General features: G+C 45.7%; 1 protein-coding gene and 1 long non-coding RNA gene across 2 annotated transcripts in view; one reads left to right on the forward strand and one right to left on the reverse strand.

Annotated features, from left to right (window-relative positions):
* CNTNAP2 (contactin associated protein 2) overlaps positions 1-17,209 on the reverse strand; it is a 2,034,882-nt gene that overhangs the window by 415,204 nt on the left and 1,602,469 nt on the right. The window lies entirely within an intron of this gene.
* The window catches only part of LOC111090210, a 30,922-nt gene that overhangs the window by 11,947 nt on the left and 1,766 nt on the right, over positions 1-17,209 (forward strand). Inside the window, exons 2-3 of the long non-coding RNA XR_005371188.1 lie at positions 16,270-16,395; positions 16,489-16,666. This is a non-coding gene — a long non-coding RNA (uncharacterized LOC111090210). The remainder of the gene's footprint in view (positions 1-16,269; positions 16,396-16,488; positions 16,667-17,209) is intronic.

Raw genomic sequence — 17,209 nt, forward strand, 5'->3', positions numbered from 1 at the left:
TGTTTACACTCACTAAAATAATAATGTTGGCACACTGATGAGAAATCATCCATGCGGTGCTGTGCATCTTAATTTAGTAACAGTTTGGATGTGGAAGGAGCCTCGGTGTCCGTCAAAAGATGAATGGATAAAGAAACTGTGGTCTCTGTATACAATGGAATATTCCTCAGCCTTTAGAAACGACAAACTCCCACCATTTGCTTCCATGTGGATGGACCTGGAGGGTATTGTGCTGAGTGAAATGAGTCAATCGGAGAAGGACACACATTCTATGGTCTCATTCATTTAGGGAATATAAAAAATAGTGAAAGGGAATAAAGGGGAAAGGAGAGAAAATGAGTGGGAAATATCAGAAAGGGAGACAGAACATGAGAGACTCCTAACTCTGGGAAACGAACAAGAGGTGGTGGAAGGGGAGGTGGAAGGGGGGTGGGGGTGACTGAGTGACGGGCACTTGACAGGATGAGCACTGGGGGTTATGCTATATGTTATGCTCTATGTTGGCAAATCGAACTCCAATTTAAAAAAATTAATAACAGTTTGGAATTGAATTCATTTCTGTTTCTCTTGCCTATTCTTTCTAGAAACTTTTTGTGGATCTCCCTATGATTCCCAATTTCCACATGTATTCTGTTTCTTTCTGATTAGAGAGGCATTGACAACTGCCCTCTGTTTACCTTGGTCACTACTCTTATGCACAGTCCAGCTCCCACACTTCCCGGAGGACAGGGCAAGGCTGCGTTTCTTTCTTTTGTCTTTCTCAAGGAGATACATGGTACCGCGATGCTGTCTCTGCTACATCTTCCCATCCATCTTTAGCTCTTTGACCCATTGCACCACTTCCCTTCCTCTCCAGAGGAAATGGAGCACACTCGTTAAAATCCTGGGGCCCAGCATTAGATTGCCTTCATTCATCCCCATTCCCTACTTATTAACTGTGTGGTCCTGGGCGAGTTCATCAACCTCTCTAAGCCTTGGCTTCCGTATTTCCAAGCTTGACCTAAAAATGGTGCGTACTTTAGAGGGCTGTTGTGAGGATCATATGACGATCTGCAGATAAAGTGCTCTGGGTGATGGTGAGCATTTGGGAAGACCCCAGGAAGTGCCCGCAGCCATCCACATGGAAATACCTTGTCTTGGGAGCCAGCACTGCTCGATGCACTAGTTTCCTGTGGCTGTGGTTAAAAAGGATCACAAACTGGGTGGCTTAAAACAACAGAAATTTATTTTCCAACAGTTCTTGAGGCTAGAAATCCAAAATCAAGCTGTCTCTGGGGTCTAGGAAAGGATCTCTCTGAAGGGTTTAGTGGACGATCTGATCCATGCCATTCTCTTAGCTTCTGAGGTCACTGGCAATCCTCAGCATTCCTTGGCTTATTGACGTGTCACTCCAGTCTCTGCCTCCATCCTTACCTGGTATTCTCCTTGTGTGTGTATCTTGACACATTTTTCTCTTCTTTGTGTGTGTCTCTCTGTGTCCCTTCTCTTCGTCTGATGAGGATACCACTCATCAGCCTAATGATCTCACCTTGATTTGACAACATCTGCAAGGACTTATGTTCGAGTAAGGTCATGTTCACAGGTGCTGGGGTTAGGATTTGAACATATCTTTAGGGGACAAAATTCATCCCATAACACAAGGGAAGCGACTCTTGCACTGAGCAATGGTCTTCCTTCCTTCCTTCCTTCCTTCCTTCCTTCCTTCCTTCCTTCCTTCCTTCCTTCCTTCCTTCCTTCCTTCCTCTTTTGCTCGACTGTCCTCATACAGAATACTCCTCAAATTCCCTGACCTCATCGTCCACGTTCTAGTTTTCCAGCACTAGATATGATACCTCAGGTGTGGTATAGCTGATGCTGTAATCTTGTGATCTGGGCATTTGACCAAGGTTATATCAAGAGTATTTAATTTTGTTGTGTATTTTGGTGGCCACATCACACCGATGGCTCACATTGAGCTTAGGATAAATTTTCACAAGCTGATTTTTGCAACCTCTTTTTACTAACAACTCATAACCATCTATCACGTTCCTTTGGCCTGTTTTTCTGTTTCTGAATGCAGTCTTAGGGGAGTTAACAGGGTGGTGAACAGGGTCTGAAGTAGTTCTAGGATCAGAATGGATGCGCATTCATGGGGAGAACTATGGGTAGTTTGAGTGGCTTCTAGACTTTACAGCCTAGCCCAAGCATCCTGGGGTAAACCAACAGTAGGGTGGACCTACCGTGGAAAATAACCCATCACTAGAAAAAAAAACAAAAAACAAAAACCAAGTTGTCATGTGCATGTTATTACATTCCCTACCCCACAGTGTCCTTGGAAGGTCCCTCAGGAGCCATCAGCATTCAGTCCCTGAGAAGCCATCAGTATCTTTGTGGAAGAGTCAGAGGCAGCCTGTGCCCCTGAAAAGGAGGAGGGAATCTGGGGCAGTGGCCCTCCAGACGCCCTGGCCTGACCCTTCGAAAGGCTGCCACATTGGTGTCAGTGATGGGTTTCTCCCAACATTGATTTTGAATTAAGAGCAGGGCTGGGCCCGGGGAACATGAAACCAGGACATACGTTCAGAAATGGGACAGCTGCTCTTAACAAGCCAGACTGCCTACTTCCCATCACTGCTCTTTTCTCCCTCACCCCATTTCTTCATTTATTTCCCATGCTTTCGTTTGCTTTTCAATACTCGTAATTTGCATTGACATGCATATTTAAAATGTAGCAAGGATTAAAAGGGATTATTGTAATGCTTTCTATACTAGAAATAAACAGTATGGATAGTCTATAATGGGATAATTTGTATGTGGTTAATTGGGACTTGACAGGATCTTTCCTAACCATTTTCTTGGGAGGGTTTTCTTTCTCTAGAAAGCATTTACAAGTTCTCTTTGATCTGAAAACAGTCTATAGCCCACCCCTGTGTCCTAGTGTTACTTTGTATTTTCATCCAAGAATCTCCCTCCCCTTGAACAATATGGGGGTTAGAGGCGCTGACCTCTCCTGTCCACTTCCTCCCTGCCACCCAGAGTCAAAAATCCGCAAATAACCTTTAATTCCCCAAAACCGTAACTGCTAATACCCTACTGTTGACTAGAAGCCTTACTGATAACATAAACAGTTCACTAACACATACTTTTTATAGGTGTTATATATTCTCACAATAAAGTAAGCTGGCAAAAAGAAAATGTGTTAAAAAAAATCACAAGAAAAAAAAACCAAAACAAAACAAAAAAATAAAAAAATAAAAAAAATCACAAGGAAGAGAAAATACATTTATAGGACTGTACTGTATTTATTGAAAAAAAAATCTGAGTGTAAGTGGACCCGTGTGGTTCAGAGGGGGCATCACCTCGTACTGTCATTCTTACTTGTAGACAGCACAGTGGAAACTCACTGCGTAATTGGTGAAATGAATGAATGGAACACACGACTCCAGAAAAATGTATTTTATAATTGACTATTGCATCAAGGGTCCTGGGAAACAGGGTAGTTTCCATGCAATGAAGCAAGCTGACCAAAATATCCCCAAATAATAATAACAAGAAGTAATGCGGCTCATTATTTTTCAGGCCTCGTCCTAGCTACGAAAGCTCGCTGCTAATAGAGCTGCGGCTATCTAGATGATGTTTTACAGATCAAGGCCAGATGCAGACAGGCCACCATGCAGGCTAAATGGCATCTGCCATAAAAACGAGGTATTACAATTGGAAATCCCATCACGCCCCTAATGTCCTCTTTAGTTCATTAGATATTATGAAAATAAGAAAATGGCTAAACCCCTCATTATTCACTCATTTCTCTGCCTGTCAATTAAAATTAAAAAAAAAAGAAAGCACAATCAGTTTTGTGAAATTAAAATGCTGAAGGAATCGAGAAGACATCTTAAATCTTTCAGCAGGAGGCACCCCATTAAAGGTGCCCACCCACCCTGCGTTTCTGGGGGCCAGCGGGAGGGTCTAGCACAGCCCCCGTGCATAGTAGGACCCCAGGCCTGGCTGAACGGCTGGATGTTCCCATGAATGTTTCTGAGTTGGAAAAATTCGTATCGACTGCAATACAATCATCCACTTGAAGGAGATCCAATCTCAGATAAGAACCAGCAAACAGTCCTCCCTGGTCAAGAGAGCCATACATCCAAGGAGGACCCTGCATGTTCTCTGCACAGGCTGGAAGCTCTCGCTTTAGCAAGTGATGGATGACCAGTGGAATGTGGCGTTGGCCATAAGATGACCATTAAGGACATTCGTTTTAAGTGGGTTGCAAGGCTATTCTTCTCCCAGTCAACCTTGACTCGACAGCAATATCTCTGAGAGAGAAAAAAAAATATTTTGCAGAGTGTTTTCAATGACTCCGATCGCAGCAGAAAGTAGATGTGTAAGTTTTCTATCACTGCCACAGCAAATTACCCCAAACTAAGCATCTTAAAACAGCACAGGGCTGTTCCTTACAGTTCTATAGACTAACATTCCAGCACGAGCGCGGCTGGACCGAAATCAAGGTGTCATCGGGGCTCAGTTTCTTTCTGGAGCTGCTGTGGGAAAATCCATTTCCCTGCCTTTTCCAGGCCCAGAGGATGTCCTTATTCTTGGCTCATGGACACCCCCCTTCCTTGCTCTGCAAAGGTAACAACCTAGCCTCCCTCTGATCCTTCTTCCATCACCAGATTTCCTTCTGACCGTTGCTGGGAAACATTCTCCGTTTCTAAAGACTCCTGTGATGTGACTGGGCCCACCCTGATAATCCAGGATAATTTGCCATCTCAAGGGTTTTATCCTTAAGCACACCTGCAAAGCCCCTTCTGCTCTATAAGGCAACATGCTCACCAGTTCTGGAAATTAGGACCTGAACATCTTTGGGGACCATTATAGCGCCTGACGCCCAGCATCTACCTGCAGTGGAGGTACACCCTTCTCGGGGCTGACAAAGGCAGGCGGACAAGTGTTACTAGCCACGCTCATCTCCTCTCATTTTCCCAACATCCTGTATTTCCACCTCAAGCATTTATTTTTTTTTTTTTTTTTTTTTTTTTTTTTTTTGGTTCAGCTGCTTCCTTTATTAGAAACAAGTGAGATGTAACCAGTGGAACTACAATGCATTTGGTACTTCCTCCCCCACCCTGGAAATGGATGTCCCTCCCACAGCCCAGAGAAAAGCTCAGACAAAAAGTGAAGCTTCCCCCTCCTGTTCCCAGGTTCGGCACACCTTGCCTGCAGTCAGTATCTCTGAATTTAACTGAATGAGAACGTCCCACACAACCTCCTAGGAGACAGCCTGTTGGCAGGCCTGCCTTCACTTTGCTGTAGGGCAAAACCAAAGATGATTTGCGTCTCCTCTGGTTCCGGAGCAGGTGGGTCAGGCCACAAGAAGGCCGCCCCCTGGGGGGGTGGGCACTGGCCAGGGATATGCTCATGCATATGCTCCCCTGGCCTGACAACCAGGTCCTCATCCTCTCCCAGATTGCAGCTTCGTGAAGCTACAGGCCTTTGGGCCATCCCTTCAGTTGGTTAAATGCTGGTCATCTTTAGGCAAAGAATTCAGACTGCAGGGACCCCCATGCCTGGGCTTCAGTGAGCCAGCGAGTCAGGGGGTCAATGGCAGTTAGGTGAGAGTTGCAGGCAAGGCCTGAATTTCCCATAAACTGGGTGTTGAGGTGGCTTGGTGTGGGCCAGCCTTCAAACTGGATGTGTCTTTGAAAGCAGGCATGGTGGGGGCAGGGGGACAAGCCCTATATACGCCTCCACCCAGAGCCAAGGCCTCCTTTCTACCCAGCTCTCTCCCTAAACAGAGATCAGAGGCCATAAGACTGCCCAGGTGTCAAATGTAGTCAATCCAAAGGCAGAGGTAAACATCTGGAAACATGGGAGTCCAAAAAGCCCAGTGGTACGAACAGGGAGTACTGGTGGCAGAGAGTGAGGGCCACGCCCTGGAGGCCCTCAAACAATGGCTGCCTGAGGCAGGTCCCAGGTGAAGAGCTTGGAGGCCCCAGGGTTGTTCCCTTGCTTGATTCACGCTGGCTGGGGCTCCACCATCCTGCAGGGCTCCTTATGAGGAGGCCTTGGACCCCAAGCAATGGTTCTCTCTGAGCTCTCTGACCTGAAGTCCTGGAAGGGGTGGAGTGAAGAACTCGGGAACTGTTTGGACAAAAAGATGAAGAGCAGGGACCAAGCTGACTCCTGCAGCCCAGGGAGGCGGTGCTCAGGGCTAGGGCTGGGCAGGGTCCCTACCATGACACAACAGCAGAGTCCAAGAAGCAGGCCATGCGGTCTTGGAGGGAGATACGGGGGGCCTTTCCAGGAGACCGGTTTCTTCCAGAGCAGCCATGGACTCCTGGTTTCCATCCTGTGGCCTGGGTCAGCTGAGGCAAAGCTCACTCCAGAGGCTGCTATGCACACCTAACCTCAGCAGCAGCTTGCCCTGGGACCTGGCCCAGAGCTGACCAAGCCTAGCACAGGAAGCCTTTCCAAGTTCCAGGTCCTGCCCCAGGTAGGAAAGAGTCGGGCACTTTGTTCTCTGATATCCTCAGATGCATGCACAGGGTAAGCTGCTCTGGGACTCGGGGTGTTGGCTGGCTGCTGTCTGTGAGGCTGTAAAGGCAAGCCCCTGCCTCTCCAACTCCTCCTGTCTGTGGAATGCAGTGCACATCTTGCTAAGAACAGCAGCTTCTTTGGTCTGGGTATCTTGGAGTCAAGGAGTCACAGGTCAGCCATGATCGCTGGTGCATGCAGTTTGCAGCACGGGAACAACGGGGAGAAGGGAGGCCCCTAGAGGCCGCTGATGAGAATGCAGAACAGTGGAGGGCAGGCTGGGCCCAGCAAGCCATCTCCAGAGCGGGTGGCACAGGTGGCACAGGTGGCACAGCCCCCAGCCCCAGCACACGATTTCCTCCAGCTCTGGGGACTCTGCACAATTAGCCTTCTGGCAAACCCAAAGCCTGAAACTCAGCTCTGTTAGCCTGCAGAGCATGGCTTCAGTTTATGAGAGTCGGCTAAACCTTCCTCCCCACCAGAAGTGGCCGAGAGGTGAAAGCAGCCAGGTCTCGCTCACGCACATGCCCTGCTCTCCTGTCTACCTTCTCCCAATGCAAAGTTATACACAAGCTTGGATGTGGGTTTCTGACAATTCCACAGCTCAATGCTCCCCAAGGGACTTGGCTGAGCGCAGCTGAGGAATGCCTACGCGGACAGCCACGTGACCTGAGGCTCCATTGCTTTTGGAGAAACTGGCAGCATCAATAACCGTCACCGTCACCACCACCACCACAAAGATCACAAGACATCACCAGCGAAAATGAGATTCAGACAATGGCGACACGAGATCATTTCTGCTGTCAAATCCAGATCGGCGTCTGGACACTGCTCCTTGCTACTACTTGCAAGTTATGCATCTTAGAAAGGAGCACAAGTGATGGCTAATGGATTGGAAGGCACAGGCCAGGGGCTGGTGGCTAAAGGGGTCTGGGTATTGTCCCCATGCCATCCTTGGCCAGCCACCCTAGGGCTATCAGGGTGCTGGCTCTTTGCTCTACGATGAGCTAAGCAGGGATTGCACTGGTATGGTCTCCACAAGGTCCCAGATGCTACAAGGAGGTCAGAGGTCCCCTTCAAACTGCCAGTCACCCCAGGCAGTGAAAAACAATGTCCCATGCGACTCAACCCTATAAGGTTGGCAACAGCTAGCTAAAGAGCCCTTTAAAATCAGTTGGCAGGATGACTTCCCACAGAGCAGGGCAAGGATGGAAGAAGGGACCCCATAAATGAACTCTGCTTCCACAGATGGTCCCCACTGCCCAATGTCAGGATGCAGAAAAGGCCTGGCTCCTGCAGGACAGCCCCAGTAGGGTCAGCTCCACCCAGGACTCCACCTGCAGTTCTGTGACCTCTCAGCCCACCCCCAGCTCGGCACTGTCCCTCCACCTGTCCTTGCCTTCTCAAAGCTAATCATTTCAGCCCATCCAGAAGGGGGACTAGATAAGATTCCCCACATTCTGTTTCTCCTGCTCCCCCAAGAAAAGTCAATGCCTGCTTTCAGAACAAAACAATTCACTGTACCAACATATGTTTCTCTGGCACTGTCCTTGGATTCTAATTCTGAGGAATGACCTGGATTCAGTTTTTCATTAGAGACCAAACATCCTTGTACATTTGGAACAGGAAAGATATTTAAAATATTTATATATATATAATATATATATATATATACTTTTATTATTCACCCGTTAACTCCATAATATGCCAATCACGAGCTAGTTTTCAGCAGTTACATTCCCTTGATCACGGCTGCAGAAGGATGTGATTAATTGGAAAACAGGGAGACCAGAGACACGGCCGGAGGTGACATCACACGGCCGGAGGTGACATCACGCAGCCTACGCCATTGCAATACAATTGTCAAGTTCAGCGGCGGTTTGGTAAAGCCGGTTCAGTTCTGTTCCCTTTGCCAGGGATTCTCACGTTTGTGAAAATTGGACCAACAAGTGGTGGGGTTCCATTTCCTGGTGTGACTTCTCAGTGGCTTTATCCAGACTCTCACTGGCAACTGATTATTGTAACACCAGCCCAACCTTCTCTGCTCCCATGCTGGGGCATTTCCAATTGTAAAGGTAATACTGCAGGTTGCCGTCCCCTATGCCAAACTTGAGCTTCTCCAGGAAGGTTTTGTTCTCCATGAGATCCAGTGCATTGAACACGTCAAACCCTTTCATTTTGGCGAGGACAAGGGCGTCGCTCATGAGGTCTAGAAGAGGGGTCTGGGTGTGGACGTTGTAGAAAGAATAAGCAGCCTTTAGACTCTTGTGGGTTGGATGGTTCATGATGGTGGAGGGAAGCGTATAAAAGCTCAGGAAATCTGTCACCTCACCATTCGCATTCTCCACTACAAAAGTGTCAATGATATTCTCCTGGGGATAGAACCAGTGCTCCACCTCCTCCTGGCTCATGACTGGCGTGAGGTGGAACTGCTTCAGGTACCTGGTGAGGAGCTGGTGCACTACTGGAATGTCCTTTTTTTCCATTGGTCGCAGCCCAGCTGTCTTGGGAGCCTCTGGCAGTCGGTAGAGCTTCATGGTACGCTGCATGGTCATATTTCTGCTCAAGTGGGAGAACTTCACTTCAATCAGCTTCCGTGGGTTCAGGGACCGATGCCAGTACCTGCAGGTGCCAACAGGCTTTGGTAATACCACCCCGGCAGTGTAAACAGCTTGGAAAATGCCCTCCAGGTGAACTCGCCGGGTTATCTCCCGGATCAGGACTGGAGCCACCCTCTTGGAGCGCAGCTTCTTGTGGACACACAGGAAGTTGATCTCTACCATCTTCTTCTCTGTGTCATAGATGTGGATGTTTGCTGGGATGGCACTGATGAACCCAACCAGTTTCCGACTTGAGACCACTCGAACCCCGCAGTGCCACTGGGGGAGCCAGCCAGGTGGCCGGAGAGCCCATAGCAGAAAGTCCGGGGAGTAGTCAAACCGGAACATATTGTCATCATCCTCCACGTAGTTCTCATTCAGGAGGCCATAGAGTTCTTTCAGCACACCACGGTCCCCCAGGTCCAAGGCATCCCAGGTGAAGCCCTGGGGCAGGGTGTAGGGCTCCCGGCGGATGTTGTCTTTGTCAGGCTCCACGGGACCATGGGTGTTCACCACTTCTCCCAGTTTGGGGACAGGCTGCGTGTCCCAGAACTGGTAGCTTCGCTTGCTAGCCTCCTCCATGGTTTTGGCAGGACCCTGGCCCACTGAGAATAGTTCAATGGCCTTCTGTATTTCCTGGATCCTCTCCGCTGGCAAAGAGTTCATCTTCACAGGCTGATCCTGGGCTGAATCTGTCTCATTGCCTTTCTCTTTCTTCTTTTTTTGTTTCTTTTTCTTCTTTTTGGCTCCAGTGTCATTGGCTGGACTCAAACCACCCCGGCTGTAGCTGTTGTCCTCCTCGTTCTCGCAATCGCTGCAGTGCTCATGGCCGTTTCCGTTCCCTTCCATCATCTGCGGCAGCGGAGGTGCCGGCGGCTTCACTGCTGTCTCACTCTCGTCCGCCATCTTGAGTTGCTCACTCTCGTCCGCCATCTTGAGTTGCCTATTTTCTTGCATATAGAGCAACTTATTTCATGCTAATATCAGGTATTTAATTAGCTGAGCACAATGAGCCTGCTTCCCTCTTGAACATGTATGGACAGGATATCAGCAGGGCTCCTCTGAAGAATTAACCGTTGGGGCAGAAACTGTTAGTTTCCCCTTCCCCTTTGGCACGAGAACCCTCATTTTTAGGGACGCACATTCATGCCCAGTTAAAAGCTACATAACTCAGACATCTTTGTCGCTGTGGTATGTGAAGTCATTTTCAGAGGGAGAACTCATGCTTTCTTCATCCCCTTCATATTCCACCTGGAACGTGAATGTGATGGCTGGAGCTCTAGAAGCGCTACTGGATGCTGAGGATGTGGTCAAACTCTAAGAATGTTGGAGGGAGCCTGGGCTTCTTTTACAAAAAAGAGAAATATGGTTTCGTCTTGCTTAAGGCTTATTTATTTATTTATTTATTTATTTATTTATTTATTTTATTATGTGCAGCCCAGCTTAACTGGAAATCAGTGGCTCTCAACCTTGGCTACACATTTGAAATCTTGGAAGTCTACAGAATCCAGGATGGTCGGACCTGATCCCCAGAGATTCTGATTAAATTATTCTGAGGCGGGGCCTGACGATCGGTAATTCCGAATGCTTCCTAGGTGATCCTAATTTCTATGAAGCCCAACAGTGATAATCAGTTATGAAGTCATAGGTTGGGGGAGCATCAAGCTCAGGAGTTATTTTGAGAGGTTGCCACAATACTGCTCAGAGCTCAGGTTTAGAAGGGAGCTGGAGTAAGAGAGAAGCTGGAGGACCAGAGGGGCAGGCATTTGTGAAAGGCCCAGGAGAGGCGGTTGACATGGTAAGGAGAGTGTGACGGTGAGCTGCACGGGGAATGGCTTTGACCTTTCAGAGGGACATGGAACAAACCAGCAGACAAATGGGCTGCATCATGTGTGCCCCCCGCCCCCCGCCACGACCCAGTTGCAACATGCTTCAAAACTGCTTGCTCAGCACTTTGCTCTAAACTGAATAACGTGGCTTTTGATTTGATCCTTCTCTCATGATTGATTTTTAGGGAGAATGGAATTCCCCGCCCCAAGAAACTATAACGAACGGACCTCTGTCTTTCTAAAGCATGTTGGGCAGAGGGGATGGAAAATGAACTGTGTTTGCTCAGAAAGCACTCTGGCATCTAGCTCTGTTTTGCTCAGGATGGCTAAATTTCTTCTGCTGGGGTCCATTTAGCATTCTGGTGGTGGGTTGCATTTATCTCGGGAACCAATGGCACGCTCTGAACATCTGACAGGCTCACACCTCATGAATCCCTCTTCCTTTCCTGTCATCAATATTACTTAGGGGCAGTGGTCAAACCATATTGACACTCCGCTGACATCTTCTCTGGTGCCCAATTACCTTTCTGTCATGATACAATCCACGAGGTGACAGAAGATTCTATGCTGTGCCAAGCAAGCTGGCACCAAAATATCCCTGAGACAGAATATAATATATCATTTTTATGCGTCCTCTGGAAACTCGGAGAGACATTTCCCTACCCCCGTTTGCCAAGGGGTCTTTCAACTCGCGCGGATGCCTTGCATCTTGAGCTCTCCAGCACCTGCCTACATGAGCTGCGTGGATATTTCCTATTTCACATCCCAGGATGAATTCCTAATGAAAGAGCAGAAGCCCTCCTCGCCTTCGGCTCTGAGTCCTGACCCACATATTGAAAGTAGTTACACTTCTAAATGAGCTTAGCAGCTAAACTTTGGAGGAATATCCCATTTAGCTGCAACTTCACCACGCGGGCAGTTGGACCAGGAGACTTCACAGAGGAAGCACAAGAACTAAAACACGGGGGGCCCTGGGACCTGTCTGCAATTGGCTCTGGTGTCACATTGGCAGAGACACACTGAAATCTGGGGCTAAATCGGTGTAAAAGAAATCATTTCCTTTTTCTTCTTCTTTGGTTTTTCCAACAAAGCTTAACTTCATGAAGAGGCCCTTCGTTAGATGAAAAGGTCACCTCCATTTACATCTCTCAAAAGGAAATGTATCGATGACTACCCGGTTCAATATTTCATTTTACACACACACACGCACACACACACACACACACACACACAAAGGCAGTTATGTGAAGACTGGTTACTGTGTTGGTCAGTTTAGTGCTGAGAAGTGTGCCACTTGTGACTGAGACCCTTATGACTCATAATATCACATCCTCTAATAGGGCAAGAATCAGAGCACCGAGTATTGAGATCTGAAGGGATTGTTGTCCCAAGCAGGGTCCCAGGAGGATTAAAAGCACCCGCATGCGTTTTACAGAATTCAGATCAATGTGATAAAACATAGTATTTTGCATGTAGTTAGAAGGCTGAGGGCCTGGATGTTCTGTGTCTCTGCGCTAAATGGGAAAGAGACATCCTGCATATTTCCTAGAAGCTCCTTCTAATCCCAGGGCTAATAGAATCAAGAATCGAGATGCTTTTGTTCCATTGTTGAAACATATTCTTCTATCTGCTTTCTTAGGAAAACTGTATTTGTTGTTATGTAACAGGAGGCCTGTCGGGGCCCTTACTTTTGCATTTTAGATTTTTTTTGAAAGGTCTATTTCTTTACTTAAGAGAGAGAGTGGGGGGAGAGACAGAGGGAGAAGGAGAGAACATCAAGCAGACTTGCTGCCAAGCAGAGAGCCTGATGCAGTGCTCAATCTCATGACCCTGAAATCATAACCTGAGCCCAAATTGACAGTTAGACGCTTAACCAACTGAGCTACCCAGGCACCCATTGTTTTAGATTTTTAAGCTACTTCTAAAAATTTTAATTTAACAGGTTAACTGTGATCATGACAAAAACATTCCAAGGGTAAGTAAGATGTAGAAGGGGACAAAGATAAGACTTTCACAAGACCCCATATCCTTCATCCACAGTGTTAACTGTTATTAATAGTTTATTTTGTATGGTTTCCAGAACTTGTCTATGCATGTATAAGGGTTATAGCTGTATATGTATTTTTGAAAAACAGACTCATATCATACATATTATTCTTCCACTTTCTTTTTTCATTTTCACCCTGGCCATTTTCCTATGCAAGTGTTTGAGTATCTACTTCCTTCCTTCCTTCAACAGCCTAACGTCAGTATATTTCTCCAAAATTCTATTAATGAAAATTTCTCTTTGGATTTCTTTTGTTTTGATTACTACAAAAAAATGGTAAATACAGTATCTCCATTTATTTGTATTTGTTTAAGAAAGGGAATGCCATATAGTAAAAAGCTCTGTCAAAGAATATGTGTTCAAGTTTTGACAGCACTTTCCAAATTGCCCTCAAAAAGTGGCTTCTTTGCCATATACTCTACGGTGTATATATTAAAAATTTGCTTTCTCTACATGCCTTGCTGTGTAATATCTAAGCATGAGTCTGTAGTTTGTCTGCTCTGGGTTTGACTCTTAGCTCTATCACTTACTATGTGACCTTGGGGAAGTAACTTAACTCCTCTGTGGCTTCGTTTCCTCTTTTTTTGAATTTTAATTTTTTTAATTTTTATTTATTTATTTTTTTAATTTTTATTTTTAAAACACTTTAAAACATATTTTATTTATTTATTTATTCATGAAAGATACATAGAGAGAGGCGGAGACAGAGGCAGAGGGAGAAGCATGCTCCTCCATGCAAGGAGCCTGATGTGGGACTTGATCCGGGGACCCCAGAATCACACCCTGAGCCAAAGGCAGGCGCTCAACCACTGAGCCACCCAAGCATCCCTAATTTCCTTATTTGTAACATGAGGATAAAGTAGTGCCTTAATCATAGGGTCAGTGCATCAAATGACATGATGCATTTAAGCTCTTGAAACAGTGTCTGACACATAATTAACATTTCTCAGTATTCACTATTATGATTTGAACAACATGGCAAACCAAAATGCACATATAAATATTTCACTTTGAATAAGAGTAAACACGTTTCATGGAAAAATATTATTTAAAAAATTAGATGAGACTGTTTATAAGCCACAAAAAATATAATATTTACTCTTCACAATATTATAAGGATTTAACAAGTTGTTTGGTAGTAAGCTAACTGAATCAAATGTTTCTGGTTTGAAAACATTGAAGAGGTTCTCTGCTGCCTATGAAAAGTGGTCATGGATTATTTCTGGCCCAAGAAGAGAAGACCTATAGACAAGCCAGTTCTGTTCAGGGTCAATGGAATGAGACCTACGTAGGCATGAGCCTGGCCTTTCTGAGCCTCAGATGCGAAATGCTCACTAATTGTAGCACAAAGACTGTGCTAATGGCTCTTCACTTTGCTTATTTGCCCCTCTGTATGTGCTCATCTTGGCCAGGACACAATCACCCAGAAATTCTACAAGTACAACAAGAGAAGGGCACTCAAACCATGACTGGCACGCCTTTGCTGGTAATTCCATTTTTGGAATTGATAATTTCAGATGTGATGATTTATCTCATTGAGTTGGGCTGCATGAGACCAGGAATTACCCAGTGGTGGGCACTTAGCTGAGGCCAGGGCTCACTTAATTAGGATTCTGGCACGGTAGGTGGGAATATTTACCACTGCCATGAATAGTAAATCATAAATGTTAAATTACATTCAATTTCAGAAATAACTGTGCAAAACTTCTCACAGCATAGATAATCAGGCAATCATTGAGATGGTTATAGTTCTCACAGGCCATTGTTGTTTATAGTAAGGCCCGCTCACGCACTGAGCTACTGTCTTGTTTATCCCAGCTCCATTTCTGTGTATTTTACTCTAGTAAATAAGAATAAATGCTTAATCTAAGTTCCAGAGTGCTTAAAAAAAAAGAAAAAAAAAGAGAGAATATAAAACATGTGGTCAATTTGTTTACTTTACATTTAAGACTTAGATATAGCTAGCTAAACATTAAATTCGTAAATCATTAAAAAGATAAAAACAGTGTGAATAATCTTCCTTGATCATGATGTTATAGAAAAACACTGGACTGGAAGTTTGGAAATCTGGGGTCCAAGTTTTCTCCTTGCTTCTCATTTCTAATATAATTTGTGGAAAGTAATTTAAACTTTCCTGGGCCCCAATTTATGCAACCATAATTTAAGAAATTGTTAACAATTTTAGCTAGGGTCCCATTCAACATTCAAATAGTAAAAAATAATCTGCCTTACTGTAATTTTAAATATTCGTTTATGATTGCACTTTACCAAGTCTCTGCATGAACTGGGAAGGGCTGGCTGGCTGTATTTTGCTGATATGGGAATGTAGAGAAGCCGGATGTCCTGACTTAGGTCACACATGGACGAAAAGAGTGTAGTAGAGATTTGTCCCCACATGAGCCTCACTGCACTTCAATCAGATGATTCACAGTGATTGAGGGAAGATTACTGGAAAGAGTAACTTTCTTAGCTGGACATGGAGTCTGAAAGCATGAGATTCAGTAGAACATTTACTTGCACTGTTACATCACAGCAAGTGTGCTTTCACATATGTGACTTTCACTTGGATTCATGGGTGGAGTTTTCCTTTTCCTGAATCTCTTAGGTCTCCCCTGTGGGAGGACAAAGAGATCTGGATCCTCATGATCATGGGAGCACACACTCTAGGTTGCCTGGACAGTGAACCAGCTGAGAAGGGCTTCCCCTTTTAGACAGGGATGTTGCACCCAAAGTCAGCATCCTACTGGGGCCGTGGCTCCTCCCTGTTATGGGGGAAAAGAGAACCTCTGGACAATGCCTGTAATCAGCTTGTCCCTTTGTGCAGTCTGCCTGGTGCCCTAAGAGTCTGAATTGCCCCCACCAACAAAGTTGCTCTCATTCTTGCCCTATGGGAAGCAAGAGGACCAAGGAAGGGGTTCCTTGGAACGTAGACCCTTGTTGTGTTCAGCACAACAGCCTGGCTCTAGTATCTCTTTCTGAGGGTGGATGAGTTTGGGAGACCAGCAACATTCTCCTCTGATGATACCTGATGGAAGTCTCTCCATTAAAGCCTATCTATAACTCTGCCATGTGGTGCTGTAGACTCTGACTTGAGGTCTGCTGCAGGTCCAGAGCATGAAGGGATTGACTTTCCACCATCTGTTTTCATTTCTAGAGATCCATTTGGAGTCATTAAGCCTTGTACTGAAATTTATATAATTAAGAATTGCAGATAGCTATGTATCCCTTACCGTACAATTTACAGAATGTGTTCATAATCTATATTCCATTCACACTCACATAGGTCTGCCATTCAAGATTCATTTTGATTACACAGTTTCAGAGGGGTTCAAAGTCTCCTCAAAAGTGGCCATTTTTAAAGCATCCACATAGCAGGCCCTTTGCCAGGGGCTGGCGCATTCAAAGACCGGTAAGACTTCACCGAAGGCTTTCTTTCTTGTGCTCAACAGGGATGATCATCTTAATAGCTATTTATTGTAAACGTATTCATTTTGCCTTTCAGTTTGCTCAAAATATAGTGCCTCTATTAGGGGACATTAGACAAACTTCACAGAAGCGAGGCATGGAGGGTGTCTTAGCTGCTATTAAGCCAGGAGGGGACTACACATCAGCTACGCCGGGGGCCCTGAGAAACGGTGAACAGTTATGCTCCAGTCATGTCTTGCCAGGGCAGCGTGTCTGTGAGTACAGCTGAATAGGTCTGTTTGCTATGAGTTTTCCCATCCGTGATCTGAATTCAGGTATGTTCTTCGAAATGATTTCAGGTGCAAATACATTTCTCTGAAATCTCTATTTCTTATCAGTAATCCCATTGATGGTGCCCCTCTGGATTTCAACATGATATTATGCAGGCATCTCTAGCTTAATGCTTTTAAAAGCTAAACTCATCTTCTACTTGCTCAGACCTTTATTCCTTAGCCTGATGCATAGCTTAGCTTCCACTCCATTTTAAGGTCTGGGGACCCTACCCAGACTCCTCTCTTTCTTCTCATATAGGCCAGCTATCAGTGTAGATACCACTTCCTGAACATTTCATATGTTTTCCTCCTTCTTTGTGGCTGTGCTTTCCTTCACCTTCAGCCCTCAATTCCCTTCAAGGACTGTTGTGACATCCTCCTCCTCACCTCCTGCTTCCTCCATCAAGCCTATCTCCACAGGGTTCATTGCTGATAAATCCAAGCTCTCACACCCCCCTGAAAAGAACGGAAGCCCCAATGTCGTAC

Source organism: Canis lupus, chromosome 16 (assembly GCF_011100685.1).
Source record: "Canis lupus familiaris isolate Mischka breed German Shepherd chromosome 16, alternate assembly UU_Cfam_GSD_1.0, whole genome shotgun sequence".
Taxonomy (NCBI): domain Eukaryota; kingdom Metazoa; phylum Chordata; class Mammalia; order Carnivora; family Canidae; genus Canis; species Canis lupus.